Genomic DNA, 19388 nt, shown 5'->3' with positions numbered 1-19388 from the left:
GACTTCGAGCGCGCATAAACACGGTGCAGCGCACGCTCTTGCTGGCGCTAACTGAGGCGTACCGCACCACGCGCACGGAGGCGCTGCAGGTTCTACTAGACCAACCGCCACTGGAGTTCGAACTTGATCGCCTCAACGCCGAGTTCGACCTCTTCCAACGGCGACGATCCGTTACTTTTGGAAGTTCAAGCTACGCGGCGGCTGATGTACTATTCCCGCGAGATGTTTGGCGCGAACACCCGTCGGAGGCGCGGAGCTTTGGCTTTGAGCGCTTGCAAGTACACGAGGCGGAGCGCGCCGCCAGACGACCGGGCACCCACATCTACACAGACGGCTCGTTTACATCTCGGTCGGCTGGAGCTGCGGTGGTGGTGTTGACGCCGCGTGAGCGGATAGTTGCAGTGCGGCGGTACCGTCTGAGCGTTGCGTCAAGCGCATATTGTGCAGAAACGCTCGCTTTTCAGGAGGCGCTTAACTATATCCTCTCGCACGATCTCGCGCCACCGTTATATATTTATTCTGACAGCTTGTCACTGCTCACGGCACTTGCGCGCCCTATCACCAATGACACCAGAATTCAAGCCATTAAACAGCAGCTACAGCGCCTAGAGAACAGCGCCCCTTTTCTTATCCATCACGTTCCCGCCCACAAGGGCGTGTATGGAAATGAATTGGCAGACATGGCGGCGAATGCGGCGGCATCAAGATATTGCCCTCAATACCTCTATGGCCAGGTACCCAGCATATTGTGATTTGCTGGTTAGATATGTAAATTGTGCACAGAAGCGAATAAAGGTAATTAACCGCGGGATTTTTGTTTAGTGAAGGACGTTATGGAACTAAGGACACTTGCCGAGTCAGTGAATGGCTTTTTGTATCTTTGGTTTCTTGGCGTGTTTAACAGCGGACAGTACTGCATGCGCATCAGCCGTGAAGATACCCATTCATGGATGTAAAATATCGGACGGTGAGAAGGATGGACCAACTGCTGCGTAAGATACACCGGCATGTGACTTTGATGCGTCCGTGTAGTATTCAGAGAAGTACTTCGACTGAAGCGCGAAGAAATACATTCCTATTTAGATCTCTGAACCGCACTTTAAGACTTCTAGAAAAGATTTGTCACATTGTGCCACCTGTGACGCCCAAGGCAGTAACAGCTTCGCTGGAGGCATTAGGCGATGTTCGAGAAGAGGGACATCCATTTCTTCGCCAGTTCCTTCACACGCAGTGAGAAAGGCTGTGTCACAGAACTAGCATACGCCACATCATTAGCCGTAGCATAAGAAAGGTTTTCGGGATTACAGTAAACATTAAGAAGGTATGTGAAGCTAACGTATGTTCTTTGCAGATTGAATGACCACTCATAGTATTGTACGTATAGACTTTCAATAGGACTCGTTTTGAAGGTGCAAGTGGCCAGGCGGATGGTGCACTACATCTTGCGTCATTAGCGCGTTTGGTGTGGCATAGTGGTATACCATGGCACCATAATCTAATCGTGATCGGATGAGGTTCGTGTAGAGGTTCAATAAACACTTCCTGTCACTAGCCCATGTTGTGTGATAACATTTTCAGTATGTTCATTGTTTTTAACATTATGCCTTGAGATGTTTTATATGTGGTATGGAAGTGAGTTTCGCATCGAGTATTACGCCTAAAAACTTGTGTTCTTTGTGCACAGGTATTTCTTCTCCGTACAGTTCCACATTTGGCTCTCGGAGCATGCCTTACTTTTTTGATAAGAGCACATAAACTTTTGTGGGGGTTAACTTTAAATCCGTTTTCGTCTGCCCACTTAGGGATCTTGTTCAAGGCCTGTTGTACTTGTGTCTCGAAGACTGCAAGGTTACATGACTTGAAACCTATTTTTATGTCGTCTACGTAGACGGAATAAAATATAGTTGGTGGTAACGAAGCACGGAATGTGTGCATCTTGACGATAAGTGCGCAGCAGAACACGGCTCCCTGTGATACACCAGTTTCTTGTACAAATGGGCGCGACAATACATTGCCAATTTTGACACGAAATGTACGATTTGCCAAATAGCTTTCTGTTATGGTTGGTGTGTTTCCACGGATGCCTATTCCCGACAGGTCTCGCAAGATTCCGTAACGTTACGTTATGTCGTATGCCTTCTTCATATCGAGAAATATCGATAAGAATAACTTTTTATGAACAAACGGATCACCGATATTTGCCTCAATACGCACGAGATAATCAGTTGTGAACCGACCCTCTCTGAAACCGCACTGAAAAGGGTCAATTATATTATTAGATTCAAGGAAGTGTAACAGGCTAGAATTTATCTTTTTTTTCAGAAAGCTTACAAACGCAACTTGAGAAAGCTATCGGGCGATAACTTGAAACGTCGGCGGTTACTTTACTGTCTTTGAAAATTGAAATAACAATAGCTTCCTTCCTGCCTTGCATATCATTACTATAAAATGGCTAAATTACCACAACATCTAGTTTTTTCCTTTGTCCTGTTGCCAATTTGTCTGAATCAGCACTAAGTCTCCCGTATATTTGTCTCGGTGATTGAGTGAGATCTTCACATCGGTTATTGGCACGACAGCAGGTAGTTTGGCAAAGAACAAAAGGGTGGAGAAAATTCAAGGCTGCGGATCTGCGCCACATGGGCAACGTATGCATCCATGTGATAAGAAAAACGCAATGCATGTTACTGCAATCAACCGACAAAAAAGAACCTGAAGAGTGCCTTTTCTTTGCTCTTGCTTTCCTTGTTGTGCACTGCGCAACTAGCAGCAATGACAGCAGCAAGCAGTTTTCTGTTTCACCCACTGTAGTGGCAGGCAATTTTAAAGAACACCCCAATGGAAAAAGCGACATTTCAGTTTTGACTTGCATTGCCAACTACTGATGAATAATAGCGTTGCTGAAATATTGCTAAACATAGGGTACTGAAGTATTCTTTAGTGTGCTCGGTTGTGAGAAGTGCATCTCCATTTCGGAAGATTTGTATCTAATGTGTTTTATTTTATTGTTTATTCAATATCTACATTTTTATCGTTCGCAAAATCTCTCTTAGCGAGTGTTTTACTGTATGAGCAATAATATATATAATACGGTGCTAACAGATACATAGGGTGCCTCATTCTTAACAGCTTCTTCAGGATTTAATTTTCTAATTAAGATGGAAAGAAATCAATGAAGCAGGGGTTCCGACAGATGATCAGCCTAGCCCTAAGTGACGGCTTCGGTGTCAGGAAAAGGACCTGATGCCTCTGCTGGATGTGGTCGACAAAATGTCTGGGGCAAGGCGCAAGAAACGTACTATGGACGTCTGCACAATGGACTGTTTTTAATTGTAAGCGGGGCTTAGTGTGGAAATTGCGAATTATGCCAGTCGAACTGAGCAAAAGTTGGAAGTTCAGGCTGGTATAACAAGAAAATAATAACATGCACTTGATCCTCATTCCTGTAGCACTTCAAGAGAGCCCCTTTGAAAATTTTGCATTTGCCTGACGCTGTGCTTTGTTTTCATACTGTGTTTAACAACATCTGAATGATCTTGGAATAAACTTGTCTTGCTCAGATTTGCCTATGCTTGCAACCCTGGAATTAAAGATTTGGTCGATGAGTACCTCTGCAGTTAAGGAAATATGTAAAACTGCTGTCTTGGTAAAAATCGTTCACTTGCCTTATTTCACGATTAGATCAGAAAACTGCGCACATTGTGATAAAATGCAAAATAGGTGTTAATTCCAAGTAGCATTCCCTTGGCCATATCCTTGGACGCAGGAACAGCCGCCACTGTAGCACGTAGCGCAATAGGTGGTGCAACACACGCCTAGTGCAGAGGATGTAAACTTGGCTTCCAATGGCTGAAGTTGTTTTTTCGTCCACTGTAAGTACCTTATCATTTGTATAACTCAATTAAAGACTATAAATAATTTTCCCTATACTTTGCTTCATATGTGTCGCATCGGCAGGTGACATATCAACCTCATATTTCGATCCTTTCATTTTTTGCTTGTTTTAAATAAAAATACTCTAAGTATACAATTTGATGTGCGCAGTCACCTTGAGTGTAATTGCGAATGCATGAGGTGGTTATGTGCACAAAAATACAATCATATACCATATATGGTCGTTAGAAGCAACAACATCACACATTTGCAACATGACTTGCAAGATTGAAAATGACTACGAAGCATTGAATTACTCCTGTACACATGTCCCGTGAAGCCATTATTTTTGCATAGGAATAGATCATAAACATATGAAATTCAAGCTAAGAAATAATTGTTTTCATTTCTATTGCAGATATCCAAATGTTGTGCATTGTGATACTGATTGCAAAGCTTCTGCATGAACTCAAGGTGCAATTTTCGTTCCACTGCTGAGTTCATAAAAGCAGTGAGGTATTTTACAAGAATGCACATGCTGCTTTTACTAATGTATGAAGATGCTGAATGTTTCTGTCACTTTAGAGTGTAGGATAATAAAATGCTTTAATTTCTTCAAATTTATCTCATAAGTGAAACTTGCAAAATATATTATAGCTAAAGCATGACTCTGTCGGCCATGTAAGATAATTTTGGGCTTTTCAAGAGGCCTTACTGAATTCGGCATGCACTAACCTAAGGGTTCAATAATAAGACGTAGAACACAAATCTAAGCTAAAAGGTGTAAAATTGGGCGAGTTCGTTCAAGTTCTTTATCATGGTCACAGAAAAGGGATTAACACACTTAGAAAAGCAGGGAGGACAAGAGCTGAACTTCCTTGCTATCTGCAAGGAATAAATACAAGAAACATGTCGCCTGCATGCGCAACCTCATTCGAGCCAAATTTGTCAAGAATACTGATTTCGCGTTCAAGGAGGTTCATGAGAGGAAGAAATCCAAAATTCATGTTGGGTTCGGCGGAGGAAGTTGATTTCACATACTTTGGGCTGTGATCCTGATTATGACGTCTTTCAATAAGAAGTTACAGCCGCATAACCGACAATACACTAACAAAGTGACAAAGGCGTGCTTTTTAAAGTTTGTGTGGTGTAACCTGTTATTAAGACAGGCACCAGTCTAGCCATCATACGTTTTGCCACATTTTAGTGGATTGTTGTACACCATCCAACAGACACGGGTGCTAAAACAGTTGCAATGCTTTGTAGAGAGCAGCACTTTCCTTGAGTGAACTGCCCTCTTTTTTTCCGCAAAAGCACAAAACCTTTCAATTTGTCCCAAGCTGAAAAAACGCATGCGCATGTTGTTCCTGTTGCTTTTTCAGCTCTGGGCATAGTCTAAAATGCCTGTGCCACGGCACACACGCACAAAAAGAAGGTAGCAGAGTGAGGGAGAAATCCGTGCTGTGTAAACCATAACAGTCGTTTTGTTACTGATGTCTTTTGCATGGTGTACAACGTTACTGTGGAAAATGTAAATTCGTCAAAGTGATGCGTGCCTTAATAGTGCCAACACAATATAAACCGCACAGTTTCACATCCATAAGCGCATTGTCGCATGTGGTTTCAAGCCATTTTTGTAATACAGTCCGGAACAAAAGTTAAAATGTATATGACTCTGACTCATATGACTACGTATATGGCATCGAGACTCTACACACAAGAAAAACTTGAATTTTGCATGTTTATTTCTTTGATACGTCGCCCGCATGGCGCGGCCGTGCGGGCGCCGTATCTTGAAAGCAATCTGCGACGAGGCCATAGCGCGCCGCGCGGGCCTAAGCGCGTAGTGCCGGTAGCTTCGTATGCGCTGTGCGTTTGACGCTTCGTTCGCGCTGAAGCGAGAGATCTACGAAAGTCAATGCGATGACTGGTGCTGCGGTTCCTCACTCCAGCTTTTGACCGCGAGTTTCCGCGTTTATCGAGTGAAATGTGTTAATGTTGACCTGTGCGCGCATGGAACTGTGCTTGTTAATTTATGTTAAAACACGTTGTCGGGTTAGTTTGTTTCAATCCATGATAGATTGCGTAATCCCGACTGAACGAAGACGTAGAAAGAAACAGACAAACAGAGACAGTGCTGTCTCAGTATGTCTGTTTTTTGCACGTCCTCGTTCAGTCGCAATAATTTAGTTAGCAAGCGAATGTTTACAAGTTGATACGGCCGACGAAACTATTATCCTTATTTCGTATACCTATCTACTAATTCCCTATCGCAATCGGTGTTTTGCCTTTCGGGCGAAACTGCGACTTCTTTTAATTGGCTTTTAACCTGCTATACCTTTGGTGGTGCAGGTTTCCCTCGCATTTATTTAGGTCATTTTCGAAAATGAGGGACTCAAATATATGCCCTCTCCCAGCTATCTTTGATCATATTAGTAGAATTCTAGAACACACTAACCACAACAAAGCGCCGTGTGAACGAATTATCTGCGTGTGACGAGGTTTACTGGTCGCGTGATTGGGCAGTGAACGAGAGAACGAGCTGGAACGAGGGCTGCAGCCTGACGCGCAGCGTCGAAGACAGCAGCGATTAGCAGTGCGCGGCGAGCGTTGGCGATGCTGTAGGCGGGCGATGGCCTTCTTTGTAAATGCCGCTGCAGAAAAAAAAAGTCGGTTTCCTGGGAATATAAAAGGACGAACGAGGTAGCAGGCAATGGTGGGGTTTGAGACGCTGTACGCGGTCAAGGTCACATCCACGGCGGTGCATGTCGTCAGATGGAAATTGGCTCGATCAGACTGGACGCCTTCATTCTGAGCTGCGATAAGAACCGCCGTATCCGGCGGGTCACCACAAATGCAAGGACACTATCCCAATTACTATGATGAGGTGCCTCGCATATGGGTCAGTCCGCGCGAAACGTCCCATATCTTAAAAGCGACCATCAGTGACTTTTCTTTAAAAACGGTCTAGATGGCGATTTTGTGAATGAGGTTTCACCAAAGCATTTTTGGCGAAAATAAATGTTGATCACGTGAGCGCTCTTTGAAGTTTCTGCGAATAAGAAAAATTTGGGCGGAGGTACATTTTTTTTTCATTCAAGACCAACTTTTTTATTGCATTGGCATTCTTATTTATTATCTCGCCAAAGTTGAATGCTTCTTAGAATATTCCACATTTATTCGGGTCAGCAAAGAAAGGAAAAAGAAGTTGCTCTTTCAGAAGTTTCCTGCATAAACTGCGTAAAATTTTTCTCAATTTTGGCCTGTTGCTGTAGCGTATGTTAAAGCTAATTGAAAAATACTAAGACATATGTGAGCAAATAACGTGCCGTCTTGGCAAAAAATGACTATTTTTGCGAGATTCAGGCCAATTCAAGCATTAAGGCTTTCCAGATAAATATGTCAGATAGATCAATATACCCACCGACATGTGAGCTTGTGATTTGCAAATTTTTATCGAGTAAATCTACTTTGAATCACACAGGGTGGCTAGTACATAAACTACTGCATATGGAAATTTTCGTGGTTGCTTTGTTTCTCACTCTTTCGATAGCTGGAACAAAGGTTTTCCTCAATCTTTCCCGGATTTTTTGTTTACCCTTAGGTTCATGAGTTTGTCAGATCAGAATAGGTTGATCAGTTGACCGACACAGAAGGCTGCAGACAAGGCTCCCTTTGAGCGGCGTTCAACGGAATGCATACAAGCCAAGTTGCTACGAAAGGACATCAGAAAGAACAAGGCACAGGACTCGGTCCAATACCTTCATAATGGATGTAAAATCCGAGCTTCAGTACCATGCCTTCCAGCATCAACGTCTTCCAATTATAAAGGTAGGAATATGTGCTAGCATTAACATACGATAACATTAGGAATTGATGACCTGTGTGTTGTACCAATTAAATATGTTGCGTATGCTATACCTCTGCCCCTAACGCACATAATTAATTGAATGCTGGAAACTGCAATCAGGCCCTCCGATCTCAAGCTTGCCCGCATATGCCCAATACACAAGTGTGGGGCCCTTAGTGACATACGTATTTACATGCCAATCTCGGTGCTGCCCGTGCTATCCAAAGTCTTTGAAAATGTCATTAACACGCGCCTCGTAAATTTTATAACCAAGCACCACGTAATAAATGACGCACAGTACGGTTTTCGGAAAAATAAAGCAACAGAGCTAGCGTTATTACGTGTTAAAGATAAAATAATGGATGATATTGAAAATAAGCTTTATACCGTCGGTCTCTTCATTGGTCTTATGAAAGCATTTGATTGTGTTAACGAAGAGATTTTATTAGTTAAACTTCACGATTACGGCATTTGTGGCGTCGCCTTAGGGCTTTTAAAAAGTTATCTTTCCCACAGAAAACAATGTATAAAAATTGGTGGTGTTATTTGCCCAACTACTACAGTAAAACAAGGACTACCTCTGGGGTCGATTCGAGGGCCCTTGTTACTTATACTTTACATAAACGATATACTTGATATACCTAACTCCCCAAAGTTAGTAATTTATGCAGATGATACCAATATATCTTTTTGTGCGCGTACACTTAATGACCTTCAGAACACGATTAACCACTACCTAATGCAGCTTGATAGTTGGCTTCATGAAAATGAATTAGCGCTGAACCTAAAAAAATTGACTACGTCTTGTTCAAACCCACTAATAAAACATGTGACAGTGAACTCATGCTGACATTCCAGGACACCGTCATAGCACGCGTAAAATGTCAGAAATTTCTAGGTGTGTGGTTTGAAGGAATACACACCTAAACAAACTAACCTCAGAACTAAGCAGAACAGTTGGTTTATTATTTAAATTATCAGATCTAATTCCTGTGCAGCTAAAGAAAGCGATATATTATGCCCACTTCTACTCCCGTTTATCCTGGTGGACACTAGTTTGGGGTACTGCTACTACGAATTATAACAAACTGGAAGTATTAAAGAAGAAAGTGCTGAGGATTATTGAGAATTATTATGGTGAACCCAAAGCTCTACCAATTAATCCTTTGTTTATTAAACACAAGTTGCTCAAAGCGAGTAAAACATATGACTACAAACTCCTGCTGCACATACATAAACATAACCTGTTACATTCAGCACACACAACGTTAGCTCGTTATGCACTGCGTAACGAACGTATAACAACACCACGAACACGTACAAATTTTGGAAGGGCTGTCCTCGCTTATCAGATCCCCGCACTAATAAAGCGTGTGAATTCCCAAATAAATTTCAGCATGAAACTCCGTAAATTCAAGTCGCAAATAAGACGTTTTTTGTTGAATGATTGAAGAACCCTTTAACACAAGTGCATATTTATTTTTTCATGTTTCTATGTTTTAATTGTATGTTCGTAGTTGCCATATCTGTATTTATTTTTTTTTACTTGCATTGTATATTATTTTCACTATTTCAAAATACCCTGTGATGTAAAGTCTTTCAAATTGTTCTTTTGTAAATGTATCACTTTGCCTGCTGTCTGTATGGTCCCCAGGTCATGTCAAGTTGTCTATGAAAACTTTTTTGCCTGTAGGACCCCCAACATTGTGTTGGAACTGAACTGAATCAGCGCAATTAAGGTAGGCCGCCTGAATTGAATCAATTTTTCCACGAGACATATTTGAAGGGGCAACCTTCTATGATGCGTACTACATCAATTGAGTGATGCTTTCATGAACATACTCAGCATTTCTAATCACCTCATTACAGTGCGGCAAGCTGTGAATTATGTCAGAAGAATCAGAATGTTAGACAATGAGACCAACAAGTTGCAGTGCAACAAGGACGCGCTTATTTCTGGAGTCTTGTAGGTGGGAAATTAGTGCGTCCTGCAAGGTCACGCTTAATAAAAGCTTGCCATGCTTTCAGGTTCGTCAGGAAGCGAACTTCTACCATGCTTTTTCGGGCCACAGAATTGCCACAAAGCGACTCATTGCAGCGAGCAGCAACTAAACACCGCGTCCTTTCACAGACCTAGGTTGGCGTCTTCTTGGACTACGCTCAAAGAGAATCCTGGATGACGACGCGAAAATTGACAGGCACCGCAACCAACTTTACCTTCACCAACACACTTTTAAAATAACTTCAAAGTCGTGCTTGGACCCATCTTTCAGACATGCGAAACACAGCCGGGGGTCGACAGCAATTTCTCTGGCCGTTGTTGGTGCCCAGCCCAGTTCCAGGAAATCGAATATGTGAAGCTTGCAAGCGGCAGTTATAAAGTACTAAAGAAATTGCGAATTTGGTACTACCGGAACAAGATCAGGAAGCTTTGCGCGGAGGTAGTGAAAGTGAGCCTAAATCTAGTGCTACCGCAGTAGAAAAAGATGCTTTAGAAAGCATGTTGGCAACAGCGTCAAATCGAAAAACTAAAGCGTTAACCTTGCGAGAGAGCGCAAAGGGAATAACGGTTGTGTCCCCGGAACTGTGCCAACCATCTAGCTCTGACAAACACAAGGGCGCTGAACATCCTCCTGAATTATTGTCTGCTTGATGCAAAAACCGAAAAAGAAAGTTTTTCCAAGAACAATGCCGAAAAAGACGCATCGTACTTAACCTTAACCTACAATCTTATTCCCGTGAAAAAAATCACGGCGTTCTTTGGCGCATCGGAACGACAAGTTTGCGAGGCGATGAAAACCAAGGCTCACAGTGGGATTCTAGGCACGCCGTAAAGAAGGCGTGGTCGCTTAGTTTAAAAAAAGTGAAGTGATCGATCAGAGCATTATACGATGATGACTCATTGTCCTAGTGCCTACAAGGGCAAAGTGACACTGAAGGGCCGCGAAAAGCGACTGTGTTTTTATTGTATTGAAAAGAACGTCAAACGTTGAAAGAGAGTCACCCTATAATGGTGACGGCTACTCCTGTTCTTACTGCAGAAATAACAACATATATAAAGAAATATGTAGTAGGAAAAAGCAAAGAAACGGCGCCACAGAGTTAGAAATCCACAGCACAGAGACCTAAACATCCACAAAAGTATCAACAGAAAAGGCAAAGGCAAGTCGCACTACAATGAGTTTGCAACCAGAGCGAGAAATTCACACTAGCGGCCGCGATGTTGAGTGCAATGAGCATGTGAACAGATGAAGAAATGGAGTTAAAATATTACACGCGCAGAATATGAGAGTAAAAAGTGAGTTTCAACACGGAATTCAAAAGAGTATGATACGTAATATCCAAACATTATTAATTACAAATAATCAAATCAAATTGTAGTTACATTGTGTGTGTCTTTAGTGCTATATATAGTACTTGTTATGGAACCATTGTTGATGAACATGAAGGAAATGCATGACGATATAAAGTGTGTCTTCTCAACGTTCGCCGCTTTGCGTCCTCCGCACTGTTTAGCCTAGTGGAAGCCGTACACACAAAGTGTGTATATGTGTGTGTGTCTGTGTGCATGAGTCATCAGAACTTTAAACTAATGCTTCATTATAGTGGTCTCAACGAGACAACTGGAGAGCTCTTGGATACACCCTAGATTGCATTTTCGGGAAATGCATTCTGCCCTGGCACAAATCACGCTGAGCAGCTGCTTCAACAGTCTTGCCCATGTCATTGAGAGCAGAGAGAACACAATGGCAAGCAATAATAAGTGGAGTCCGCTGCAGACTGGAAACCATTGCTGTGATGCCAGAAGAATTTTCTGAGAAGTTCACATAAACGTTGAAGTAACTTACGATCCACCATTGCATCAGTAAGCAGGAAGCAGGCTGTTGTAATACCCGTAACTTAAGTGAACACGAGGTCATCATAGTGTTAGACTTCATGGAAAACTAGTTTTTTTTATACTTCAGGACGCACCACAATCGTAACGATGGGTTAACATGTACACACGCCGCAATACACTCTATGGACCTGTATTTTCGCAAAGTGCAAAGCAACTCTGGAGAGGAACCTGCGCGATGTCTCGCTGTTGTTTCTGACTGTTTGGAACATGATGCAGCCGCAGTACACATTATAGATTGCATTGCACGACGAAGTAAAGCAAGATCTGCTTGAAGTAAAAAAAAAAGCCGCAGTTTTGCCCGAAAGGCGAAGCATCGATTGCGATAAAAAATTACTGGCCATTTATACGAAGTAAGCATAGTAGTTTTATCGGCTGTATATAGTTGAAAACATAGGTACCCTAACTAAATTCACAAGCATGGTGCACGCGCGCACGAGCAAACATGAACACCTCTCACTCGATGACTGCAGAAACGCCGTCAACACGCTGGCGTGAGGAAACGCGGCAGCAGCAGCGAGCGAACTGACATTTGTGGTGTTTATCACGTTAACTCAAAGTGGACGCCGAGAATTCACAGCACTCGGGCGACGAAGTGGAGAACTTGCAGCCAGAATCTCTACTGCTCGGAAGCACCGACGATTCTTCCAGTGGAGGTGAAAATGACCAAAACGAAAAGTCTGACAAAGTGTCTCGATCACAACGTTCACGCCAAAAAAGTAGCACAGTCGTGCACGGCCTAGACATTTTCAGCGCCGATTGACATCGAAAGAACCGCACCCGCGCAACACTGTCAAGAGGTCGACTGTGCCCCCAACGCAGATCGCTCTCAAAATGGGGCCGCGCGACCGCGCGCAGGCGCCACATGCTCAGTTGCAGCCGGAGTAGAACGCCGCTGCCCCTCTCTCCCCTCTAGCATGGCTCTTCACGAACGTCGGAAGACGACGCGCTTGCTCCCCGCTTTCGTGTCTATTTCGCGGGCCACATTGAGCAGCATCCCGATCGTCGGCTCCCCTGGCACGCCTTTACTCGCACATACAGCGTAGGGCGCTCGGCTACAGTGTTATCTTCCCTGTACTTTATTACGGTAATACGGAACCTCACGGCACGCCCACGCCGGAAATCCGCCTGGAGTGTGCATATAATTGCTATCGAAATAAAAATTCATTATGTATCCGATAGAGCTTCAGCACTATAGCATAACAAAAACATCTGTTTGAATATTTGCTAGCACGAGGAGGGACATGATCTATCGGCAGAATGGAATCTCTTCGCCACTTCACATGGCAAAAGTGCATGCGATGGTGTCGGCGGCACCATGAGACGTCTGGCAGCAAAAGCTAGCTGGCAGCGACCATATCTACGACTAAATTCAAACACCAGAGGATCCGTTTGACTGGGACAAAAGTAATATCAAGGGAATTAAAGTAATCTGGGTATGAAATTCTGAAATAGAATGAAAAAGAATAGAGCACGGTGTGAGGTTCAGCATAGCAACCGCTCTTGAAGGAATGCGCCCGGAGAAGGAATGCAAGTATTAAATACTACTTTGATGGAGATGCTGAGGAGCTCTCATTCTCGCAAACATATCTCGCGCAAGCCCAGCTGGTAAGATCAATGAAGCCAAACCGACTACTGTGACAATTGCATACAGCGAATGTCGGCGTCGAGATCGAAGAGGCGCAACACCTCGTCACGTTCTTTACATGGCGTTGATTGAAGGTCACACGATGCAAAATTGCTTCATCTATGGCTATGATGTTTCGAAGCGGTGAGACAACGAAAGCCATTACAGGAGCCCAGCTTCAGGACAAGGAGTTCGTGGAGAATGCTGCGCACCATGACGTGGCATTGATGTATGGCATAAGGAATAGGGTTACCTACTAGCATAGACGCAAGCAACAGGTGTTCGATATGATTCATCAATTAGGCAAACCCGCAGTGTTTTCGGATTTTGCCAGCTTCAGAAATCCATTGGACTGGGCTCCTCGAATTACTGCAAAAACTTCAAAATCAATCGTGGCTAAGTGATGAAGACCATAGCTGAATTGACCATTACTGCCAAATGTGAATGGTGAGCGAGGATCCCATAACCTTTGCGCTGTACATTGACAACAACTTGTTGTCAATGTACGGAAAAGCTGGATATGAGTGAGAGTCACGTCGATATTCGTGAACAAGCAGATCTCTCCGTTTGGAAAGTGCTATGTGAAGGAGTACTTCAAACGGCATACAGTTCCAGCATCGTGGAAGTGTAATTGTCATTTGTTCATTTGTTCTGAGGCTAAATGATGCGCCTAACGAACATTTCAATCCAGATATATCAGCAACCATCGTAATGGTTGAACAGTTAATATCGTACGACATTGGTTTTGCGCAAAGACCACATTGTCAAACGAATGCACATAAACATAGGTGCTTCAAGAATGGCAGAACCAAGTGCCGATTCAATGCACTTTCCTGGGCTACGCCGGAAACTACTCCCGTAACTTTTGTTTCCACCCCGAAATGGTACAGAACAGCTCTTGCACATATCCACCAAAAGCAAACACACAATGTAATTCATGAAGCATTGGAACATACTGTGTATGACAGTATCGAACTAATGTCGATGCATCACAATATCGAAGACAGCGATGAGTACATGGAAATCCTACGTTCTGCGAGTTCAAGGCCTACGAATATACTAAGATCTACCACACACACTACAGTGAATTACTTTAATACGCGGATAGCTTCAGTCTTGGACAGTCTTCAGTCTAAGATGGACATTCAATTTCCCCCCATACGTGGACCGATACCGAAGATTGTGCTTTACCCGGCCGAGCAGCGGCGGAGGCAAAGGATGCTTTAAGCTCTAAGCCAAACTGCAAAAATAGGTTTAATATCTCAGGTCCAAATACAAATCGTATCAGCTATTCAGATGATAAAACTAAATACTACACTTTCACCCGCGTCGGCCATGTCTACGTTCCCACCGCCCTCTCTTTCTCGCGTTCCAAGCACTTCCGTATCTTTCCTTCTGCTCTCCCGTGGTGGCCGTCCCGTAAGCGTGCTGCTCGCCAAGACCGCGAGGCGGAAACAAATGCGAGCCGTCCATGCGGCCCCGATCACGCAAACTTAGAAGGTTTCACCGGATCAACGGCGAGGTTTCCCACGGAATTTGTGGGGAATCAATTTCATTTGGCCTGTGTTTTGTGTCACCGCTTGTACTTTTCGAGCGACCTCAGAACCATTACTGCACTGCGGGACGTCGACCAACGCGCGATCGCTTTGGCTACGGCGAAACAGTGTTTTCCCTCGGAGTGCGATGAGATGCGCATTGGGCCGCGTTCTACAACAATACGTGGGCATCTATATCCCCTCCCCCCGCACCCGGTGCCTCATCTTCCGAGGCTCAACAACGTGGAGGAGCCACTGGTCGCGCCTCGCCTTCCATTTATGTGCATACGGCGTTTGACGTACGGCCCTGGACAGTTTGCCATTAAAGGGCCCACAAAGCTTCGCTGGTCATCCACCTACACAGAGTGAAATGGCACTGAATTTTAATGTTTCCCCATGCATATAAACAGTAGACAAGCACGTGCGATTACGACCTGTATGTTTTGATATTCTTCGCGTGTATGCCATGCATCAATTAACCAGCGTGTCTCGTTCCATAAAACAGCTTGCATTACAAAAATACTTTTTCAAATGAAATATATTCGAATGTATTTAATTACATTGGGAAATATTTCCTGTGTCACGTTTTGAACCTAACCCGCGATTACGTTTGCTCCATATCTGCTCGTCACGTTAGCACGGCGTCAGTTGGTGCCTGTGCAGTCGTGCATGTCTGCTGGTGCGGCCACGAGGGCAGCAACGAGCGCACCATTTATATTGGGACCGATACTTCGGCAAGCGAGTTGCAAATTGCCGGCCCTTCAGGAAACTTAGTGCGCGTGTAGACGTCAATAGCTTTACGAAATATTCAGACTGGATGCGTGCAGCCAACTGTCAACGTCACCAATGATGTCTTCGCTTTGAACTTACCGGTTTTGCTCAAGTAAATTCGAGCGACGAAGCCGCATGCCATCGTACCGCAGGTGAGTGAAACCATTCGAAAAGGCAAACGCACGTGTACCATGCGGCCTATCGGTGCCCCTCATAGCTCCTCGCTCACAACGTGACCAGGCACACGGCTCACTCATACAGCTGCGTCCAATAAACAGCTTTGCTGTAAAAGCAAGTCGCTATAGCAAGAAGAATGAAGCTATGGGAAGTGTCGCAGGAGAACTACGTGAGCACTGCACACATATACAAGAAGCAGCAAAAAAGGAGCACCAGCTTGAAAACCTACCTTAAGGAACTGTTGCGAATCGGCAGACTAATGCGGTAGAAAACCCCTGTGGAAGGAGGTACACACCAGAAATGAAGGCACTAACTTTGCATCCCCCGGGCGTGTAATTATATTGACATGTGTATGCTTGTTTATCTTTCGTCGGGTGACCACATTTCACCGTCCAGTAAATGTTGTCAGTCGGCGCAGGACGCGATAGCATGTATCCGAACTTTGCGGGATGTTATCGATGGTTCATCCGCTGTCTGTAGTCAACGAACCCTGTGTAATCTGATTTGCATGCATGCGCGACGCGAATTGTGTAGTGCTTTCCGGAAGACACGCGGGCACCAGCGATTTCTCTGGCATATTTGTTGACTCATTTACAAAAGCCGACGCGCCTCACCAGCTCATCAGATATACGATGATCGCCGACTGTGTTCGCCGCTTTCGTTGTAGTTTCATTGTCACTTGCTTTTGTGGGTACACGTTCGCCCAATAAAGGTTAGCTTCACCATTCACAGTTTTACTACTGTGTTCTTAACCGTCACTACAACCTGACATCTGGTAGAGCTGCTCGTGCGTTCATGTGCCGAACGCACCCGCAAAGCCGCGAACCAAGCCCGACACCCGAGGACACCACCAACGTCGACCCGTATAATCAAGCTATCCTCAGCCTTCGAAACTTATCCACCGTGCACGGACTTCCTCGCGAGAAGACCAGGAAGTGCAAGGCCACAACAGCAGCCACGATTACAGCTCCAGTTCCACCTAATCCGATCGTGTTGCAGCAGCCCCGGGCACCACGGCCCTGCCGCGGGCGGTCACTTAAAGACCCGGAAACGTATGCTAGGATGACAAGCTGCGCCATGTTTACTTGTTCTTGGAAGGCGGCGCCAGGACGTGGTTCGAGAACCGTGAGTCCACCCTGACAACGTGCTACCTCTTCCGCGGCTACTTCTTCAACAATTTCACGAGTGTAGTCCGCAAAAAGGGGAATGAGGCGATACTGGAATGCCGTGCGTTTCTACCAAAGAAGAGCATTGCAACACACCTAAAAAAGATGGACCGCCCATTCCGCCACGCCGATACGGACATGTCTGAGGAAAATAATGTTCGCTGCCTTATGCGTGGTGTGAAGCAACAGCTTTTTGGCGGAGTGATCCGCAACCTGCCGAAGACTGTAGCTGAGGTTCCGACAGAAGCATCAAAGATTAAGAAAACTTTGGAAATGCGTACCAGGCAATGAAACAGCCAAGCGCATACGACGCAGTGCGACATCTAAGCACCGGGCTCTGACGACCCCTAAGAGATCATCAGGGCCATTGTGCGCGAAGAACTGCGTAAGATCTTGCCTTCGTAGCAATCTCCAGTGGCCTCGGTCACTGATATGGTAGAGTGAGTGCAGCGATCAGTTGGCGTCCCTCAGGGTCAGCCGCAATCGCCGCAACCCCAGCCAGATTATGACAAACGCCGCCATCACCCGTCGCCATGATCCCCCTCTGCGCCCCGCAGTTCCGTCGTCCACCGCCGCAGCTGCCGGCACGCCTGAACTGCGCAGCGTTCGAAGGAAGGCCGAAATTTGGCCCGCCCTCAACCATCGGCCACTCTGCTATCACTGCGGAGAAGCGGGCCACGTCTACCGGCGGCGCCTATACCACGAAATAGGACTACGAGGGTTCGCAGTCAACGCTCCCAGCCCGCAGCAAGGTAAACGCCCTCGCGATATCGTCGACTACCGCGGCGCCACTCAGTGGAGCCCTCGACGGCCATCCCGTGCGCCGTCACCAGGCCGCTGCCTTTTGGCGCAGCACCAACCCTACGTTGGAACAGTCTGGGACTGGTTCGTCGGCTCATATCCGGAAACTAAAAGTAACAACCGATGGAGGTACGGATACTCTTCGTCAAAAATTCCCCACCGCCGACGAAGGTGCTGAAAAGACTATTTGCTGAAAGATGCTGCGAAGATGCTGAAAAGCGGCATCAAGGCGAAGCCTAGAACCAAAGAATACGCCGACAAAAGAAATCTTGACGAGCCGACGTTCCAGTCACACGTCAACACTACGCAGCCGTGATCCAGCGTCAAGACCTAACTGCCACGAAAGACAAACAACCACGGACCTCGACGTGCTTCTCGATGGCCACGCAGTCACTGCCTTAGTCGACACAGGAGCTCGGGACACCGTGATTAGTGAGCCCATTGCGGCCTAATTGAAGGAAGTTAAGACTGCAAGGAAAGGCGCTCAAATCCGGACAGCTGGAGGACACCTAACAAGACCGACCGCTGCACCGCAAGAATTACCGCTCATGACCGAACCTACCCGGTCACCTTCGTTATCTTCCGACAGTGTTCAGGAGACGTAATTCTTGGCATGGACTTCCTGAACTAACACAGCGCTATCACGGACCTGAAGTCGATAACTATAAGCCAAGATCAAGTGAAACTGCCGGAGAGCTATCCCAGTCACCGCGCCTTGAGTGTGCTCGAAGATCAAGTAAGCATCCCGTTTCGCTCCAGCATTATTTCGGTCGGTCCCGAAACACCCGCAGATGTAGAAGGCGTCATCGAGGACGACCAGCGCCTACTGCTCGACCGTGAAATTAGCGTCGCAAGACGGATCGCTTAACTGCACGGAGGGAAAGCGAAAGTGATGCTCACAAACTTCTGCCTTGAGTTCAAGCACATCAACACGGACATGACGATGGCACACTTGCAGGAAACTGTGGAAATGAGCAATGCGTTTGTCCTCTCGAATTCTGCCGCACCTACCTCGACGACCATAGTTCCTGGAGACGAAGGCGCTTTGTGGTTCTGCAGACGTTACTTGAACAAACGTGCCTCTACACGACACGTATCTGACATCATGAAGGCACACCACCCATGCGACGTTTTGTAATAGCTGAGAAAACAGAACCGAGCTGGGATCAATTGCAACAGCATTCAGCAGCTTTACATGTATACTTTGTGAAGCGCATAAACATTGCACGATTGCTCATATCCTATACCATAATAAGTTTGGAAACGCACACTGTGCAAATGCATGCGTTTCCACAGATTGTTGTTTTCAGCAGGTGTACAGAACATGCGAGACAGACATTTCCATCCAAGCGTGTGTGAAGCTCTTCGTACATTTGCTAATTGGGGCAAACTGGAAGCTCATGGAAAGATCATTTCGGCACACATATTGTACGTGACATTCTTGTATGAACTCCTATATGGTTTCACAACCGGGACATGAGGAAAGGTGCACAAGTGCGTGCGGCTCATTGAGGAAATTTTTATCGTGAGGAGATGCCATAGTATTGGTGACCACATAGTGCGAAGAGGAGTATGGCACACTTTAAGAGCAAGCACCATTGGCCTCTGAAGGGGGCGATACTTAGTGATGTTCCCTCAGAATGGTGCATTTTGGCTTTCTCAATATAGACTAGTCCCCATTGAGGCACGCATA

This window comes from Dermacentor variabilis, chromosome 11 (genome assembly GCF_050947875.1).
Source record: "Dermacentor variabilis isolate Ectoservices chromosome 11, ASM5094787v1, whole genome shotgun sequence".
In the NCBI taxonomy this organism is placed as follows: Eukaryota; Metazoa; Arthropoda; class Arachnida; order Ixodida; family Ixodidae; genus Dermacentor; species Dermacentor variabilis.
This window is presented reverse-complemented; position numbering follows the sequence as displayed.